Source organism: Amblyomma mixtum, chromosome 2 (genome assembly GCF_055824585.1).
Source record: "Amblyomma mixtum isolate Tamu chromosome 2, ASM5582458v1, whole genome shotgun sequence".
NCBI classification, from domain to species: Eukaryota; Metazoa; Arthropoda; class Arachnida; order Ixodida; family Ixodidae; genus Amblyomma; species Amblyomma mixtum.
In genome coordinates this window covers 105217405-105237012 of record NC_143013.1, presented here as the reverse complement: position 1 = coordinate 105237012, position 19608 = coordinate 105217405, and the positions used below count along the sequence as shown (strand labels likewise).

General features: G+C 48.2%; 2 pseudogenes; both read left to right on the top strand.

The window, feature by feature from the left end:
- The first annotated feature begins 2041 nt into the window (after positions 1–2041).
- On the top strand, positions 2042–2893 carry LOC149360414 (uncharacterized; annotated as a pseudogene).
- Positions 2894–5243: 2350 nt separating this feature from the next.
- LOC149360413 (uncharacterized) lies at positions 5244–6157 on the top strand (annotated as a pseudogene).
- Positions 6158–19608: the final 13451 nt, after the last annotated feature.

Sequence of the window (19608 nt, the reverse complement as noted above, 5' to 3'; positions counted from 1 at the left end):
TCGGCGATGTGCTTATTATGCCTGCAATGTCTGTGGCTGTCAGCTCAAACTGTCTGCCTGCGAGCGCTACCTTCTTTTGTGTTGTATATGGTGACAGGACACTTATTGCCTGTGGTCGGAGTTTATAGCAACAGCGAAGAGTGTTTTGTGTGAAAGTTTGAACAAGTGCGTGCGTCAATCTGGACCCTTAGCAAGTCATACGAGATGTGACATGCAAAAGTGGTCCACCAGTCACTTCAGCAGAAAGTGCAAAGGTTTTGTACTTTACTTCAATCGAGAACTGCCCATGCAAATATTTCAACTAGTCTCTCTTGCCAAAACAGCATAGTAAAGGAGCTAAAGCAACAAAATTGCTGTTTTCATGCTGTATATTGATCCTGCACTGGTGCTAGAGGTGGGAAATATGTAGCAGTTATTGGCAGAATTAGAGGCTATGAAGCATGTGCAGCTTTATGCAATGGCAGGTTAGGATATGAGCCTTACTTGGTATCGACTTTGTGACCAGACATAGACATCTGTCACCTAAAAGACATTTCCTTGCTGTAGGATTCTGCAGCATTATGTAAGCTTCTGGACACTGAATACTGGGCGCGTCATCTCTCATGAAAACACTCAGATTTGTGTACTAATATACTGCCAAATATTGCCCGGAGCCACCTTGGTACAGCTTTCCCTCAGTATGTGATCTTACGTTGATGCACATCCACAAAGAGCAAACTCCACAAGAATATATACTGCAGGAGTTTTTGGCAGTGAAGGATAAGTACAAGAATTACATAATTTTTACACTGATGGCTCGAAAACCACACACTATGTTGGTAGTTCAGTAGCACAAGAGAAAGAAGAAAATATAGTCAGGCTACCTGAGTCCACATCAGTTTTCATGGCAGAAAGTTATTGCTGTCGCGATTCCAGAAATAATCACGAAAAATATACAAAATAGTGTCACCTACACCGACTCCCTCACCATAATTACAGCACTAAACTTCAGAAGTGCAGTTCAACCCATAATAAGAGACATAATGCATAACATGGTGAAAGCTGGAACAAAAAGATTTACAATAAAGTTTTGCTGGGTGCATAGTCACGTGGGAATCGGGGAACGAGAGCGCTGACGCATGTGACTCACGTGCCCGTAATGTACAAGTAAAACAAGTAGGTATACTTCATAAAGACTGCATGAAACGTGTAAAAAATAAACTTGGAGGAAAATGGCAGGCTTCATGGGACAATGAAGTTAACAACAAGCTACATTTAGTAAAGCCTGTCCTTGGTGAATGGAAAACCTGTGGGCACCAGGAATGTTTTACGGAAAACTCAAGATCGCTGGGACCCCACCACGTGGTTGCATATGCTACCGATCGCATGCCAACCACGGCGGCCGTTGCTCTGAGGGAACAAAGCAACCGACACTGCGGTTGACACAAACAAGGCATTTATTGCTATAGCAACAGTAACGCCAGCTAGCAACAAAATACGCTAAGGAATCGAGGATGTCCGACTCACCAGCACGGTTTCCCGTTGCCCACGCTAGGGCAGGGGGAAATTACAAGGCCGGACGGGACGAGCTGGCGGGAGAATGTTCCCATGACAAGGCCTGCCCCGCTGGCAGAGAGTGTAGCTCGCGTCGATGCGTTCGTATGCGGCCAAATCTTGAGCCAAAGAGGGTCATCTCCCTTGTGCACGCACATAGCAATCCCACCATCCGTGGCGCTCATGTCAGTGCGATGCCGGCACCCTCCCTTGTTAATGTAACTAACATGGCTAAGAAGGGTACAGCGCGGGAAAGTCAACCACAGGGGGTGAGTAAGGCGTGCCCCCACAAATGACTTCGCTGCAATACCATCAGCCTGGGTGCGTACGAACAGCGCCTTATGGCCACCATTCAAGAGCAGCCCGCTGGCTGCCAGAAAATTGGCTCCTGACAGGAAATCATGTCATGGTCAAGTGAACTGGCAGCCACCGGAAACCGCAAGATCAGTTTTGAGGAACCAGCTCGCGCGTCACCATCTAACTGCATTGTCTGCTGATCACGTTCATCATGTCTAGCAAAGAGGTAGCTGCTCTTGCTACGCTCACCGATGCTGTTCCGGAGTGAGCTCTTTGATAGTGAGGATGACGACAGTGACGACTTTGTCGTGCTTCTCCGTGCGGTGTAGAGAGGCAGGACCGTCACAGGGTTCCGCTGTATGTGGAGCGAGTCGTGTCCGCATATCTGGAATTCGAATTCAGGAAACTGTTTCGCATTTCAAGAAAGTTGTGCGCAGACTAGACTAGAGAACTTGAGACGACGGCTTTCTATCCGGAAGGATGTTGAGGGCGGATCCAGATATCTGCCCAGAAAACAATGCTCGTTACCCTCATGTATATGGGAACGCAAATGACGATGTACCAGACTGCCGACAAATTCAATGTGAGCGAGCCGACGGTGCACGCTGCAATCATTCAGATCCTAGATTTCTTGTTTTCAGTAAGTGAGAGAGAAATATGCTGGCCAGATACAGATGAGTGACAGCACAACAAGACAGCTTTCTACCAGCTCGACCGTCGCGGACGAGGGCTGCCGGACGTCATCAGGGCGATCGATGGATGCCACGTCCACATTGCTCAACCGCACAACTCGGAGTTGGAAGAAAGTTTTTCTATCGTATTTCAGGGGGTCTGCAACGCTGACATGGGTTTCATCGATGTCTTTCCCGGCAGCACGCACGACTCCAGAATTCTCCACGCGTTTTCACCGCTAGTGTCAGGCGGTGTGTTGTCCCCTCAGAGGATGGAGATGATTCTCCCGAGAGCAAGCAGAGGCACACTGTACGCATTGGAATGTTATGCTGAAATCACTATCATCATGCACTAACTACTTGCATTGTGTCAGTCATATTAACCGCATATTTTATTTGCAGGTACAGCATCCTCCTGCTTGTCCTTGTGGACCACCGCTACAGGTTCCTTGTACATAAGAGTTGGATCACCAGGCCGCTGCCATGATCCGCATGTTTACAATGGCTCCAAGCTGGAAAAAGCCGTCAATGGCCCTCTGTTTCGTCAGCCACGTGCCATCATGGGTGGCACAACAATGCCTCCAGTCATATTGCATGATCAGGCATTCCCGCTGTCCACCAACTTGATGAAACCGTTCAGCCACCGCGCACAAACATGACCGATGACGAAAGGCTGTTCAACTACCACCTGTCCAAGGCTAGGAGAGTGGTTGAAAATGCCTTCAGCAGGCTGAGGGCCTAGTTACACTTTATCTTGAAGCACATGGAATGTTCAGTAGAAAATTCCCGCCTGGATATTCATGCATGCTGCATTTTGAACAATGTATGCGAGGAGTTCGGAGATGCTGTCCCGCAGCAGTGGCTGACAGAACTGGAAGACAACAATGATGGCCTCCAGCAACCACAGCACAGCAGAGGTGTTGAAGAAGGCACTGGGTGCGAAGTTAGGACGGCAGACCGCCACGGCCAGCATCTAAAACTTGCAGATCACAAAACTTGCAGTAGTCAGTTTTCCTCTATTTTCTAGCTCTGGTCAAAATTCTGCGGGAACTCGAGCTAATCAAAGTAGAGCAAGCTCAACAGGCAGCTGTACTTTCAAAAATAACAGCAAAAATTATCAGTGAAGCACAGTCTGCGCACACAGTTGCGCCAGATGACATGCCTGTATACCCAGCGAAGACACAGGAAGAACTTGATATCCTGGAGGCAAGCACAAAAGATGCAGCAGCCTTCATCTTACTCTTACTCAAAAATAATTGGTGGGTTGCATTCTGTTTGCTTCCTTACTTTCAGGTGAACACGCTAGGGCAAATTGGTGGAACAGATATTGCCAGTACAACAAGGCGCAAGGCGAGTGTTCAGAAAATTAGTTTCTGATGATGTTGCCGTTCACTACAACTGGACAGGAAGGAAACGAAAGAAAAGAGCAGAAAAGCTGGCCATCATGCGCCTTGTATTCGGTAAGAGTATATACCCAGACTGCACTGACACTGTTCTTTTTTTTTCTATAAAAAGACTATACTTAGAGTGGCAGTTATGATCATTGCAAAGATTGCTTGCAGTTGCTGTCTGTGTAACGCGCAGTGCAACAGATGACGAGATGGCACAAGCACTTGCTGACTGGCTGTGCATTAGCAACTCATTGTTCACTGCAGCTGAGGCAAGCGACAATCTCACTTTTGCATGCATACTAATGTGGCAGTATAAAGCAGGCGCAGACATGTGGTTTTGATGACTGGCAGAAATAGTTTGGAATATTCATATATGGGCCATTGTTCTCTGCATTTTCAAGCTCAGTGTACACAAATATCACCTGGCATTTTTTTTTTTTTCGCAAAAGAAATTTTTTTGTCCTGAGTAAAATGCGACACCTGTGCTTTTTATCATTTTGACATATCTTTTCAACAAGAGACACCTTCATCGCTGACAAGGCCACAGTGAAAACTGGCATATTCAGATTCACTCCTGTTTTCAACTTGCACATGGATGCTTTAGATGACTGCACTTGCATCTGTGCTTTTAGATGAAAAAAAATATACTGCTGTGCTCCTTTCTATAACCATGCTTGGATGCAAATATATAATTACCTTCACATGCAGGTCGCTTAATGAGGGCACTCTCGAAGACATCGGCCGTGAGAAAGGACAACACAGTGTGGATGTCACCAGGTCATTTCTGTGGATGTTTACAACAAGCATATAAGAGGTGCCAACCACATGGACTCCTGGGTTGCAAGGTACAGAAATGACGTCTCAACAAGAGGGGTATTTGAGAATGTTCTTCCACCTAATGAATGCAGCAGTTGTGAACGCCCGGATCGTACGTAGGTGTGAGAATGGTGCGGAGCATTTTATAGGCCAACTTGACTTTCAATGTCATGTTGCCGAGCTGCTCATATTCTGCGCTGAAGCAGCATAGAGCTCAAAGCAGCGAGGCCGCCCATACAACAATCATCTGCCAGCAGCCTAAAAAAGGTGCTCCACAATGTTTCCTTTAGAAGAAGTTCAATGACAGGCGCTATTTCCCAAACAGCTGTGACCAAAAGCACGCCAGGTGGTGTTGCCAAGTGGATGACTCGGCACTCAAGTTTTCCCTTTTTATGGGTTTCTGAAGGGTTTTTCTAGGGGATTTCAGCAACTCATTTCAAGCACCGTGCGGGAGCTTGGTTGTAGTTTCCTGTTTTCTTTCTAGCACGCCCTGCGGGAGTTGGCTACATCTGTGTCGACCTTTTCCCCAACGCAGATGGAGAAGCAGGCTCCGCCAAAGCGGCGCCGGTCGAGGGCGACCGGCGGTCGAGGCCCCCAGCATCCATCGCCACAGCGCCACTACCAGGCAGCCACCCCACCAGGACACGGGCGCGCTCCCCCGCGGCACCTGGGCCCACCCCACTGGCCATCGCCGCGCCACGGCCAGCTGACCCCGCCCGGGCCAGGACCGGCCCCCTCAGGGCCCATGGGCCCCCCGCCGGCTCTCTCGCCACTCCGCCTGCCGTCAACCACACCGACCTGTAGCTCGGAGCCCCCGGCCCCGGTGCAGCCACCCGTACAGCGGTCACCACCCCGGGATGTGGCGACCTGGCCTCATCAGGAGGGCCGGGACGCGCCGGTGGGATACATCTCGTGGCGGCCGTGGAAGCGACAGGAGCGAGCCAAACGAAACATGACCCCGGGGAGGCTCTTCAACCTCTTTCGGGGGCGCACCATCGCGGACGCCGACGAGAGAGCAGGGGGTGCGTCCCTGCCCCTGCCTCCGGACGCCCAGCTGAGCCCGTGCGGGGCGGTGGTGATCCACCAGGGGACCCACAAGGCCGGGGCCCTGCATTATCGCAGGGCACAGGGGGCCCCGGCAGAAGACCGGCGGGCGGCCCCAGCGAAGCGGCCTGCCGGATGGTAGAGCGAGCAAGCCAGGACGCCGGATTCGCGGAGTGGCTCTTGGCCATCGCCACCCGCCGTGCCAGCGCCACCCCCGCTCCCTGCACGGCCCCACCACCCTTGCCCGCGAGGGCTCCCTCGCCTACGGCGGCGGCGGCCACGGCCCGGGACACCTCGACGCTGCCCCCAGACCCCGAGTCCGCGGCCCCGGTGCTGGTCGTCCAGTCGTCCAAGTCCAGGGCCCCAGTGCTCCTGGACGACTTCCGGTCGACGACGACTTGGTAAGCTGCTGAACCTTTTTTATCGGATAGAACATTCTTCCGCAGTGTGCTTTGTCTTGCGCTAGGTAAATAAACTGTTTCCTAGCGTACTCTGTTGTTGCCTATTTCGACCGAACCCGCTGTGGACTCTGCGCCACGGGTTGGGGACACGAGTCGCGTACGAGAAACGCCTGCGTGTAGCCGGCACGGAAGCTCGCCTTCCCGGCCGGCTGGACGTGGAGTGACCCCACGTTTTAGACTACTTATCTTGTTTTTTTTTTCCTTTATGTACAGGGCTATATTCATTGTTGTATCGCGCGTGCATATAGCTAATTCTGTTTCAGCTGTGTGTAATCATTCAAATCTATATATCTATTGTATAAATACATAGGTTCCAAATTAGTTTATTTCTTCATACATTTTTTCCTTTTACATATTCTATGGCTACCTTATAAGTGCGAGTTTGCTTATGTGCATATATAACCAATCTTGAACAGTTGTATTCCCCCCCCCCCCCTTTGTAATGCCCGAAAAGGCCCTTAGGGTAAATAAATAAATAAATAAATAGAAGTGTAGGCTGTGGCAAGCCAGGACGCCAGATAAAAGAGCTGTGCTGTTGTTGGTGGGTCCCTCTTTATCCGGAGAGTTTCTAGTTGACACAACAGCAGATGAAAGAGCTGGAACAACTTTCGAAGGACAGGAGGTAAGCTGTACCAGACATTGCAACTGTGTTTTTACATCTGGGCTCCTCTGGCTTCTAGGCCAACGTTAAGGTGACAACAGATGATGGAGCTGGAAAGTCTTCCAGTGCACATGAAGGGGTAAGCTGTACTTCGCATCACCATCTGTGTGTGGTTGTTAAACAGTGTGCCAGCTCCTCATAATGCACAGTACACTGCATTTTGACACCTGGCCTCCTGTGGTTTCCAGGCTAATATTGACACAAGTGATGACGGAGTCAGTATACTTTCCAAAGAAGGTAAACTTTTGATGAAACACCATCATTCATCCACTTGCATTTGACGAGTCGTATATTTTGCATCTAAAATTTGCGTATGCCAGAAATGCAGCTGAAGAACCAAATCAAAGACTTATTTAATTACCTCAGGCCTCTTCAATTGCTGCCACATGGAACAGCTGTACAAGCATCTAGCCATAGGATTCTGCACGAGATAGGTAACTTTGTTTTCATTATTACAAGTATAGAATATATAGTCGTGTGCCTCCTGTGTTGTATCCTATACCTATACTACAACACCTATGCCCCTAGCAGACCTGTTTCAGTACTTCAACAACAGGCCTGACCAAAAGGTCAGGAAAGAAGTAACGAAGTGGCAGCAGGTAGAGGTAAAGCAGGGTAACTGGATTTTTACGTGGACGTGTAGGCCAGGAGACAAGAGAACAGGCAGTTCAGACAGATCAAGCCACTTGTCAAATGTTTACATCGACACGTGTGAAACGTCTCCATCTCTATGTTCGACGAGAGTCCAGCCCTTTGGTGTCACCTCATATGTCACCGATACGTGTCACAGGTAATGACAATGACATGTATGAGCCAAATGATTCAACATGGGACATTAGACGAGACATTGGGAGATGAGTAAGTACAGTAGACTGCCTGGACAAGAATATACCATTTAGACGGCTCTCTGTGTTCAGCAGTTAACTGACTGAAAGGAAAGAAAAATGGCAGAATGGGCAAGTTGGTGTTCCTTCGTAATTTTCCAAAAGCGATTCAAAACCAAGGCAGAGAATGAGAAGTCACACACACAATGCCGTGTGTGTGTTCCCTCTCATTCTTTGTACTAGTTCTGAAGTGCTGTTTGAAAATTATGAATGAAAAGACAAACTGCTGCCTGACTTTAGAACCACATTTGATAAATTGGTATGTGTCACGACAAGTAGCCACACGAAGAGAAAGAAATGCTCTCAACAACCTTACAAAACAATTGCATTACATAGAGTGCTATAACCGAGCTCTGCGGGGAAGCTCTCAATGTTAAAAGTGCCAATTATTCTATGTCATCTTGCCTCAAGAAATAGTTCAACAGGGCACATCACTGCACAACTTAACACAGTGGACAAAATGAACTCATTTTACGGGGACACCGATGATAGGACATATACAGCTTGGACATACAGCATGTCCGCAGTATTCAATAAATAAATAAAAATAAATAATATAGACGCTGCTGGGTTCACATGGAGAACAATAGGACAAAGTTTCAACTGAGGTTGCACCCTGCATTCCCCACAGGCCTGGCAAGAGCACCAAGAAAAACTGCTCGCATCCGTAGCTGACAGTGAGGTGGATCAGTGTGGTGATGGACGCTGCGACTCGCCTGGCTACAATGCAAAATACCTGACATATTCATTTCTGTGCCCCAGATTGGAAAAAATAGTACACACTGAACAAGTGCAAGTGGGAGAGGCAAGTGCAAAAAGGCATTGCTCCAAACTGTGAGCTGAATTTATGACGGTGCTATAATTAAAGCTTAATTGCATGATTAAGAAAATATTTTCAGAGTGCATGCGAATGCAGTGTAGGAACATTGCATAAACTCTATTATTACATGGCTTTGGCCCAGTGATGGCAGCTGTTTACAGTCACATCAACTCCTATGCTTTTAAGACAGATGCAGTGAAGGCTAGTGGCCACATGGAGAAGGAAGACCTAATCAGAGGCCTTGACTTCTTTTCAAGTGTAGGAATTCGCATCATATTGACAACGGACAGGCACCCAGGAATAAAGAAACACATGCAGCAGTACCAGTCAACAGTGCGCTACTTTGATGTTTGGCATGTAGCAAAAGGTATGGAGATTTTCACCTTCTTCAAATTAATATGTAAGCACATCATGTAACGTGGAATTTACTAATCAGCTACGGTAATTGTTCATGCTTTTCTTGTGGTATTGTAATGACTCATTTGCGCCTTGAGATTTTCAGGAGCAACCGCACACAAATTATCTCATCACAAGCATGGGCGTCCGGAGGGGGGGGCAAGGGGGGGCGCCTGCACCCCCCTGGAAAATCACTCACTCGAACCGTGAGTGATGGCCGCACGTCAGGGGCGGCGGTGCGCTCAGCCAAAAGAGTAAAAGCGGCCCTGATTCCACGCTTTGGGTCACATCTGCAAAGTGCCGCGTCCGGGGACGCGTCGTGGACGCGTCGTTGCAGACATACAGCGGCACCGGCGAGCATGTGTTTCGAGCCGTCTTGAGATGTGTGCCTGTTTCTTTGATCTCTAGAGAGATAGCGACACGGAGGCAGACAGTGCACACCCCGGCCACCGATGAATTCTTCAGGAGGGAGGGACAAATCAGCCGTGTCCATCACCGCTTTGTCGGACTGCTCAGGGGCAAGCGGGCGATGAGTTGGCGCCGCCGCCGCTCGCTGTCTCCTCCGATCCACGGGAGAGCGCAGTTCGGTACAAGCGCCGCTTTCAGAATTTTCGGCAAAGGGGATTAGCTGCTTTTGTTCACGGCGACGCAGTCTCCAGAGGCGCCCCCACACCAGCGTTCCTTGCGTCTTCTCCGGAAACCAGCGCCTTTGGTCAAGGCAGCCCGATGGCGCCTGCCTGGCTCGCCTGTCACCTCTGGCTGGGCCTCAAATCCCAACAGCGCCCATGTACTGTGCGATGTCAGTGCATGGTAAAGAGACCGTCCGTCCCTCATAGCCTGAGTCGTTTTGGGGCTCTGAACCTCATAAAAACACACAAAACAAATTTTCCGACCGGAGTGGCGAGTGTCCCTTCCCCTCGGAAGTCGCGCGGCGTTCCTTGCGTGTGCGCGCCTCTTTGTTTGTGCTTCGGTGTTTTTAGTGGCCGGTTGTCAACGAAGCTGAGAACAACCAAGACAGCGGACGAGAAAACGACGAGCGGCGAGTAGTGTGTGTGCAAATACTCGACTGTGCGGTTGCGCGAGCAAGATGGAGCGAGGTGTATGAAGCTGCGAGCGTGCATTTATCTTGTAAATAAGTTTTCGCTGCATACATAGTCATTTTTTGTTTTCAACGTACGCATTCAACCGTTTTTCCAATCAATGTGTATATATTTTTAACACTACCAACCCCGAGGAACTCCATAGCCAGCTTTGTCTCGCGCGGTCCCGAATGATGGATATTCGACGCTTCTTCAAGCGTCAGCGGTTGTCTGACGAAGCATTATCCAAATGCGCCCCTGCAGATTCTGGTGTGACATGTGACAACGGTGTAGCATTTGAACAGAGTGATGCAAGCTTTTATCACCGGACAGTAGCTGATGTCGTCGACTCCATGGAAGGGACTCTGTCAACAGTGAGTTCAGGTGATGCAGCAGGCCGAGATGATTCCATTTCTCCTTTCTTGGGATTCAAGTCCGGATTTGACCAGAGCGATGCAACCTTTCATCACCGGACAGTAGCCGGCGTCGTCGTCTCCATGGAAGGAACTCCACCAGCGAGCTCCGGTCACGCAGTAAGCCGAAACGATTCCCTTTCTCCTTGCTTGGGATCGAAGTCCGGAGACAACATCAAGAAAACAAATAACTTGCCTCAAGAATATGACTTAGGAGAGTTTCTAGGCAAAGCTAAACTCACTGGCATACCGGACTTTTTGAAGTTACGTCTTCTTACTAAGCCATGGTCGCCAAATGTCACATATGATTTTAAGAAGGATGTAACACCTGGAAAGAGGCCTTTTCGACATCAGTGGCTGGGAGATTACGCCCCCTGGCTTGCGTACTCAGCGACAGCGAAAGGCGCCTTTTGTCGTTTTTGCGTCATTTTTCCTCCGCGTGTTCACCGGGGTACTCAAGGTAGTTTTATCGTGCGCGCTTTCAGTAACTACAGAAAAATGCACGAGGCGTGCAGGGATCACGTAAAATCCCAATGGCACCAGGAGGCAATGACGGCCTCACAGAACTTTATGGATGTGATGAAAGGCAAGCAGCTACCCGTTGTACAGCAGCTGAACAGAGCACTGCACGCGCAAGTTGAAAGGAACCGTGAGAAACTATTTCCAATAGTTTCCACCATTGTCTTTTGCGCGACGCATGACTTGCCGATTCGCGGCAAGCAGTCCGATAGTGGAGTCTTCAATGATCTGCTTGACTTTCGTGTAGAAGCTGGAGATACTCTACTTCAGGAGCACTTCGCTTCTTCTGCTGGCAATGCCAAGTACACTTCTGTCCGCGTCCAGAACGAGATCATCACAATCTGTGGCGACATCCTGAGAGAGCAGATAGTTACCGAAACTAACAAAGCGTTTGCTTTTTCCGTTCTTGCTGACGAAACTGCAGATATTTCAGGAAAAGAGCAGATGTCTATAGGCGTTCACTTTATTGACAAGGCGGAAGTCGAAGTGTGCGTTCGAGAGCAGTTTTTGGGATTTGTAGAGCTGGAGCAATTAAACTCCGCTTGCATCGCCGCGGCAATCTTGAAGCTTTTGACGAATGTCGGACTGATTCTTTCGAACCTCGTTGGACAGGGGTACGATGGATGCTCTACAATGGCTGGAAAAGAAGCTGGAGTGAATAAAATTATACAAAAACAGTTCCCGAAGGCACTATTTTTCCACTGTGCAAGTCACAAACTAAATCTCGTCGTCAACGATTTGAACGACGTCTCTGAAATTCGAAACACAATTGGGATAATCAAACAAACCATAAACTTCTTCCGCGAGAGCGTGCTCCGGAGAAAATTGGTGCCCAACATTCCGATGCTGTGTGAGACAAGATGGTCTGCAAAGTACAAGTCTATTAGGATCTTCTCTCAGCATTACGTGGCCATAGTCGAAGCACTCGAGCAGCTCGCGTCCACGGAATCATGCTCGAACGCTGCAACTAGACAACGAGCTCACATCCTCTACTGCGCAACAACAAGCTCATCTTTCATCGTCTGCTTGCATATTGTAGCGAAGTACAGCGCTCGGCTCGAACCAGCTACGAACATTCTGCAAGGTGTATCCATGGACTTCCATTCTGTGCATGGCCACATCACTGAGCCACAACGTATTTTTCGCGGCCACCCGACAAACGCTGTAGAGGAGTTCTCTAACATCATGAATGCAGCAAGGGAGGCAGCCAATCACTTAAATGTGGTGATATCTGTACCAAGACAAGTCTCTCGTCAGGCCCACCGAGACAACTACGGGATTCAGTCGCCAGAGGAATACTACCGTGTGGCAATATATGTGCCGTACTTGGACTCCCTCACTGCTTCTTTAGCTCAGCGCTTTTCTGAAAGCAATGAGAGGAGCTTCAAACTTCTCCAGCTGCATCCATCAAAAATGAAGCACTTGAGCCGTGTTGAGTTCGCTGTTCTCGCCGAAGAACTCCAGTGCTTTTACGGCATCGACAACTTCAAGGAAGAGGCCATCTCTTGGTACGAGATGTGGTGCAACAAAACTGGGGACCCATCAGAAATAACTTACTGCGAGCTTCTACATCAGGCCAAGACATTCTTCCCTGGTGTTGCAAAAGCCATTGAGGTGGCTCTGGCTTTGCCAGTTGCTACCTGTACGGTCGAACGCTCTCCTTCAGTACAATGAGGAGAGTGAAAACGTGGCTACGCTCAACGATGACAAACGACAGACTGGACGGCCTTTGTATGATGAGTGTGCACCGAGAGCGTGTAATGAAGCACAGAAATGAATTTATCACCAGTGTCATCATGCAATTCGCCCAGAAAAATCCGAGGCGTCTACAATTTCTGTTCAAGCAAGACTGACTGAGTGACTGTCGTTGCGTGTTTGTGAACATATTGTGCTGTGTGCTGGTCATCAATCCGGGTGTGTCGAGAACCCGTATGCAGCAAGACTGAGCACTCTTCTCCACGAAGTGATAGTATCTTTTTGCATTTTTATTAATTTTAATTGTTTCTTCGTTGATAAACTCCAATGTATCTCTCCTAGCCTCGCTTTAATTTGCTGTTTGTAATTTTTCTTTCATGCGTGTATTTTACTTATTTATTTTATTTGTATATAAATAAATAAATTTACTCCGCAAATAGTGCCTTTTTGCTACGAACATACCCCCCCCCCCCCTCCGGCGCCAACAACCAATGGGGCCCCCCCCTGCAAAAAATTCTGCGGACGCCCTTGAACACAAGCCTTACTGGATTCTAGATTTACCTAGGCATTCCTAACAGTTTTTAGGCATGAATTAAGTGAATCTATAATGTGAACGAAACTGAATATGTGCACATATTCAGTTTCCTAGCAGTAACATTCATTTACAGCTGGAATCGATACAAAGGTGAGCACTCCCAGACAAACCTACTAGGACAAAGAACCCTACCATAGCTTATATTCAGGAGAAAAGCAAACAGAATAGATGAGAATAGCTGGCTCCTTCGTCCCCAGATACTTCACTACCACTTTTTTTGTTTTTCTCAGAAAATTAGTCATTATGCCAGAAAAAAGTTTTGTATAGCCGCAAATCTACACTTATCTACGTATTGATACTGACTATCCTATGCACAGCTGTCTCCATCAGTGAAAGGTGTAGAGTGGAGACGAGAAAAGGGAGGATGAGGAAGCTCTTTAGGATTTATGATAAAAAGCCATCAGTCTCTGAGACCAAGGAAGGCAGAGGGAACTATCACCTTTTTTTGCTGTTAGAGGAAAGGTAACACTTGCCTAACAGTGTGCTTCCAGCAACAAACTTCCTTTTCTTGCCCTCACCAAAATAGCTATGAAATACTATTCTGCAGCTCTAAACGAACATGTCGTGCACCATGTGCATAAAGGCACCTACTCGCTACCATTTCGTGACAAAGAGGAGCATTGCCTTCGGTAGGACAGCTCTGAAACGTGCAGCTGTGGTGGCAAAAGTTTGACAGGCTATGGGAAGAAGAATACTGACAAACTGTACGTGCTCTGTACATTTACTGTTTTCCTATACATGATACACTCAAATTTATCACAAGCTCCTTCTCAATCTTGTGTCTTTTTTTTTTACAAGTTTTCACCATTGTGCTTTTCCTACTGAATGAATCGTGCAGCTAAAAACACAGATGAAACTCCTCCTACTAAAGAGCAATTTTGGACAGTTTTCCAGGGACCACGAAAAAGCTTCACCACTTCAAAAAAATTTTACTGCAGTGATACAGAAAAATGGAAGCAAGCTATTGTAAATCACTTGTACTGGTGTGCTTGTGGTGGGGATGGTGATCTGCTTGCAGAAGCATGGCAGAGTTTCATGAAAAATGACTGCAACATCCACGGAGGGAACAACAACCAACTCTATCCAAGGTGTCCGCATGTGCCTTTGAGCAGCTCTGCGTCGCTAAGTCTTGGTAAGTGCTGTTAAGTCCTCTACTACTAAGCTTTCTCAGGACTTCAGTGGGCTTTTAGAACAACAATAGTCTACCAGCAGAGATCTTGCGCGCCTGCCGAAAGTACGCAAAGAAAATAATACCACTGTTACCCCACACCACTCCAATAGAAATAGCACTACATCATGCAGTTGCATAACAGCACTAAATGTTGTGTGTGCTTTTTTTCCAGGTTCCCAAGGAAGTGGAAGCCACTGTAAAAGCAGCAGTGCTTCTAAAGGATATTAGGTGGCTGTCATCACAAGTACAGACATATGGCCTGGAGCCGTTCCACAGCATGTGGAATGGGTTCGCCCCCAAGTCAACCGCATTTACATATGAAGGCATGAGGGATCGCTGAGTCTGCATGAGGATATATGCAGAATATTATCCATCATGTCAGAGCAGTGCAGCGCATAAAGCAAACGGATTTTTTTCAACGTTGCAATGATTTTTAAAACTCTTGGGTCATATTTCTTTACCAGCCGTTGGTTGCAAAACAAGTCATCAGCATTCACAACTCGTTGACGAGCTTTGTTTGGTCCCACACGACAGAACTAGTCAGGCTGTAGTTGTCGCAGACTGTGGAAAAAAAAGCACATGAAGTCAATCACTGAGCGACCAATGCATTCGTTTACTGCAGGGTATGCAGAGGACCTACAAATGATGGTCATCGACCTCAGATTTTTGTATCCTAGCTTCAGAGATGCCATGGATCAGAGTACGAAAAAAATGTGCAGTCCAGGCCAACCATGGCACACCTGGTGGAAGCCAACAAACACGCTTTGCAAAGCTGGGAAATTGCTGTTGCACTGAAATAGCTGTGAAAAAGAATTGGAAAGCCTTCAACTCATCTCAAGTATCTCGTGTCATGAAAGAGTGCAAGGATACACCTATTCAAATCATTTGAGTGTCTAGCTACCATAAATCAATCCACGAAAAATGAAGCATTTTTACTACTTGTGATTTCACGTATTGCAACCTGCCAGTCACAGCTAGAAAGTTGCTCTACTTTTTAAAGCTTTTAAGCCTCTTTTCACACTGTACGTGCTAAGGCATATGGTGATGCAATTGTGTACCCTGTGTAAATCTTTTAGACAGTTTAATTTACCAAGAGTTGGCAATGCTTATGCCCTCAGTGATTGCATACTGGGAACCACACTTTGAATGCTGTGGGGCAATGTGCAAGTTTCACTAAAGTAAACATTGCACATTTCTTTATTTCAGGGCACCTTCTCAAACGACAGCAACTACACGTTTGTTGTTGGCGATGTTGGAGCCTACGGAAAGCAGAGCGATGGGGGGATGCTTTCGGAATTCAGTTTTGGGAAGCGCCTTGAAGCAGAAAGTCTGGACCTGCCTAGCGATATGCGTCTGACTGAAACAACTCTTCCTCCACCTTGTGTTCTTGTCAGTGATGAGGCTTTCCAGCTTCGCAGACTTTTTACGACCATATCCTGAGCGTGGATTGGAAGCCAGCTAACGTATCTTCAATTACCGCCTCAGCAGGGCAAGCTAATACGAAAACAGTTGGTACTACTAAAACTATCATGACCTTATGTATTTTACTTAGTCATAATAATAAACAATCATTTAGTGCAGGGGTTCTATTAGCCTCAGAGGATCTTAATGGCTTCAAAAGCTGCTGGGCAACCACGTACATCTTGGCTTACGTTCTTTCCTCCCTCACATAAATGAAAAAAAAGGGCACACAGGTGCTAATGACTGCGCATCTGAAGCATATCTAACCATGTTTTCATCGCGCTGCGACTGACCAATGGAAAGCATCGTGACGTCATGTCATGTGTGGTCGCATGTAGCAGAAGCGGATGTAGCGGCAAACACAAAGTGTGTTTTGGTTGCTGCGCGCGTACGTGGGCACAAGAACATGTCGGCTCCTCGAGGTCTTGAAGGCACGCGCGCATTTTAATGAGCTTCTTATCGATGAAGTGGAGAGGCGGCCACTTTTGTGGAACGTTAAATCCAACGACTACCGAAAGAATGTAAACAAGACTGGACTGCGGGAAAAGGTTAGAGACGCCATGTGATCAATCGACCCGAACGGTGAGTACCACTTCTTTTGGTCCATTTTTATTTTAGTATGTTTTTTCTTAGCGTTGTTAGCTGTAATGTCGAAGTTCTGATCATGAGTGATTGTGCCGCCCATCGTTTGACAATAAACGACAGCCGGCTCGGAAGGTCGACGCAGGCAACATGTTGAATGCACGCTGTATATGTTTGCAGCTGCACGTGCAGATTCTCGGTGTTTCAAACAGTGGTACTCTGCACTGCTTTGTTTAGAGAGAACATAAACGCCAATAAACCATACTATACTGTGCTCTGCTCAGAAAAAAAATACTGAAAACGTCTTTTCCACTCGTATCTTTTCAGGCCTTATAATTGTTTACACACTGCGAAGGCCAACCCCAACTGGTTGTGCGGGTGGAAACCGTCACGTAAAACTTTCCGAAAACAACATGAATGATGTCACAGAAAACCAACAAGCTAGACGAAAATCAATCTGTTTCTCTACAACTGTGCCAGGCACACTGGGCACAAAGCCTACCAGAAGTGATGAGCGTGAACGCAGGCGAGCTGCCGTGCTTGGATCAAATGGTCTCCCAATCCATAGCGAAAACTCCGAGTGATATAACGCTGTGGAGTTGGGGTGACCCACTAGGACTTAACATCCTCAGCTGGACTGTGAAAGATGCGCAGGGAGCAGATGTGCAGAAGTTATCGCATCTTGAGTGGATCCCAATGAGGTTCGTCCGCATAGACCGCCAGATGCAGGCGGGTGTCAAAGGTGTCAGCGCAACAGACCGTTTTGATGCCATATCCTCGATTCTGGCGAGGACGGTTGGCGACTTCCAAGCCAACAGATCCTTCTCTTTCCCTGCTACACTCGACACCAAGGCCTTGGGCATCCTGGTGGAGTCAGTGAGAACTACAACTGGCTCACAGAGAGATGAGGCTGCCTTCTTGAGGTGTATGTTGTTGAGTGAAGTGATGGTTGACCAGGAGGGGATGAAACGTCTAACACACATTGGAAGCAGGGTTGCCTTGGACTGCCAAATAACAAGAATGGTCCGAACTGTGGGTGCTTATGGAAGCTCAGCACCTGACGGAAAGGTGGCCGCTGTTGACTTAACCTTCTTTTCCCATCTGATGACGCGCAAAATGAGCTTGGCCGTGGAAAGGAACGGCGAATTTGGCATCGATACATGGGGCTCAAGAACAGCAGTGGTGCCAATAAAGATGGAATACAGTGGTTCAAGAGCGTTGGCCCCGTATGCACTGAGCTTTGTCACCACTGCCTACTGGACTCAAGGAATAGGCTACATCGCTGAACTAGAACAACTTGGTTCAGAAACTCCCCGAAAAGTGAAGGCCTGGTGCATTCCTAGAGCAGGCGAAGTGTTGGTCGGTGGGCCAGTGAACATCCTCTTTGTCGTGATTGACATCGATGTACACACTGCCGATGTGACTGAAGTTGAGATCGGGGGGCAGAAGGTGATGGTGTTCGCCAAAGACGCCAAAAAGAAGTACAAAGACGAACTGACGGTGAGGAAAGTGCTGGACTACTGGGCAGGTGAGGCTGGGGTAAACGGCCGGGTGCTCGGCAGGCAGAGTGATGCTTATTCCGCTTTGCAGATGCTGAATGACATGATTGGAACATCCGGTGTGTCTGACACGGCCCTCAGCCTCACAAGCGAGCTCAGTAGGGTCATGTACTGTGGAGGAACATCATCCCCAAGACAAAGCTGTGGATTAACAACAATCGGAAACTTCACAGCGACTGGAAACGCGCTGTTTGGCACAGGCAGACCATACTCCAAGCCGCTGGGGCCATGGGAAGACGAAGGAGCCGTTGGCCCACAACTTGAATGGACGAGGTTCTACTTCTTGTCGCCGGTGGGGATGCTGTGTGAAGGGTACGGTAAAGTGGAGAGCTACGCCGAAAAAACGTGGCCAAGTTTGGAAGGATACCAGTGCACAGCTTTCTCGGTGGCGGTGAGTGAGGCGGACTACGAACTAAGAATGGCTAGGGCACTGGAACTGATAGCGCCGGGGATTCCATCAATCCGGCCAAGACACGAGAGGAGCCTGTCATACTGGTTGAGTGGAAATGCAGTGTTGTTGGCTGGTGCGACATATGGTGCATGCATTGCATTCGGCCTCGACTGGGCAACATTGAACGGTCTCATCTCTTTGTCGGGTGACATGACAACGTCACTGAAACAGTTGGTGCCCGTGTACACAGATCACCGTGTGCACAACGCCATTGACCAGAAGAGACGTCTGTACCACGAGGGAGTAAAGTGGACTGGGTACAGTGAAGTGACAAAGAATGTGTCCACTGATGGAGAGGCCAGACACTTGAAGAACGTGGAGGGTTTTCCACTGCCAATGTTCATCATCAAGGCAGTGTTGAGAAAGTTGGGAGCGGAATTGTCTCGGCCACCCATCGAACATACCAACTTTGACCTAGATGAAAGCGAAGACTCGACACCAATTGGGGTTCTGGTGTCGAAGGAAAGGAATTGGGTGTTTGCTTCGTGGGTGTGTGACACGATCGACTTCGTCCGTATGCGCTTCAAGGTGTACACAAATGCGCCAACAGGGCGTGAAGAGCGCGAGGTCGAGGTTGGTGTGTGGCCATACGCATGGAGCGACAACGTGGCATGTTGGGGAACGGACACATGCAAAGTGCCCCTGTCACCACGGGTGCGCTTATCAACAAATGCTGTGTCAGGGAAGTTCTACGCTGAGGCTTTCCATCGAAGACCAACATTCACCTACGTTACCAACACTGCCCCGTCCAGTAGAAGTGGTGGGGAGCCCCAAATTGACATGACATGCCCAGACCCTGACGTCGGGTTTTGGCAGAAAGCATGGAGCTTCCTGAAAGGCTGGGTACCGAAAGTGATTTCGGACGTGGCGCCACACATACTAACTGGTAATCTGCCAGGTGTCGCGTTCAAGATGGCTAGGAATGTGGCAGAACCACTCCTTGACTGGTTGAACGAGAAGGCCAACCACATGCACAATGTGGGCTCTCATTTCAGTTAGATTTCTATTCTTTAAACAAGAAAACTGACAGTAACACTACGCTTAATGACGCCCAGTCTTGTTCACGAATTGGGACTGCACGCCTGTGCCAGGTTAGGTGCCGTAAATTT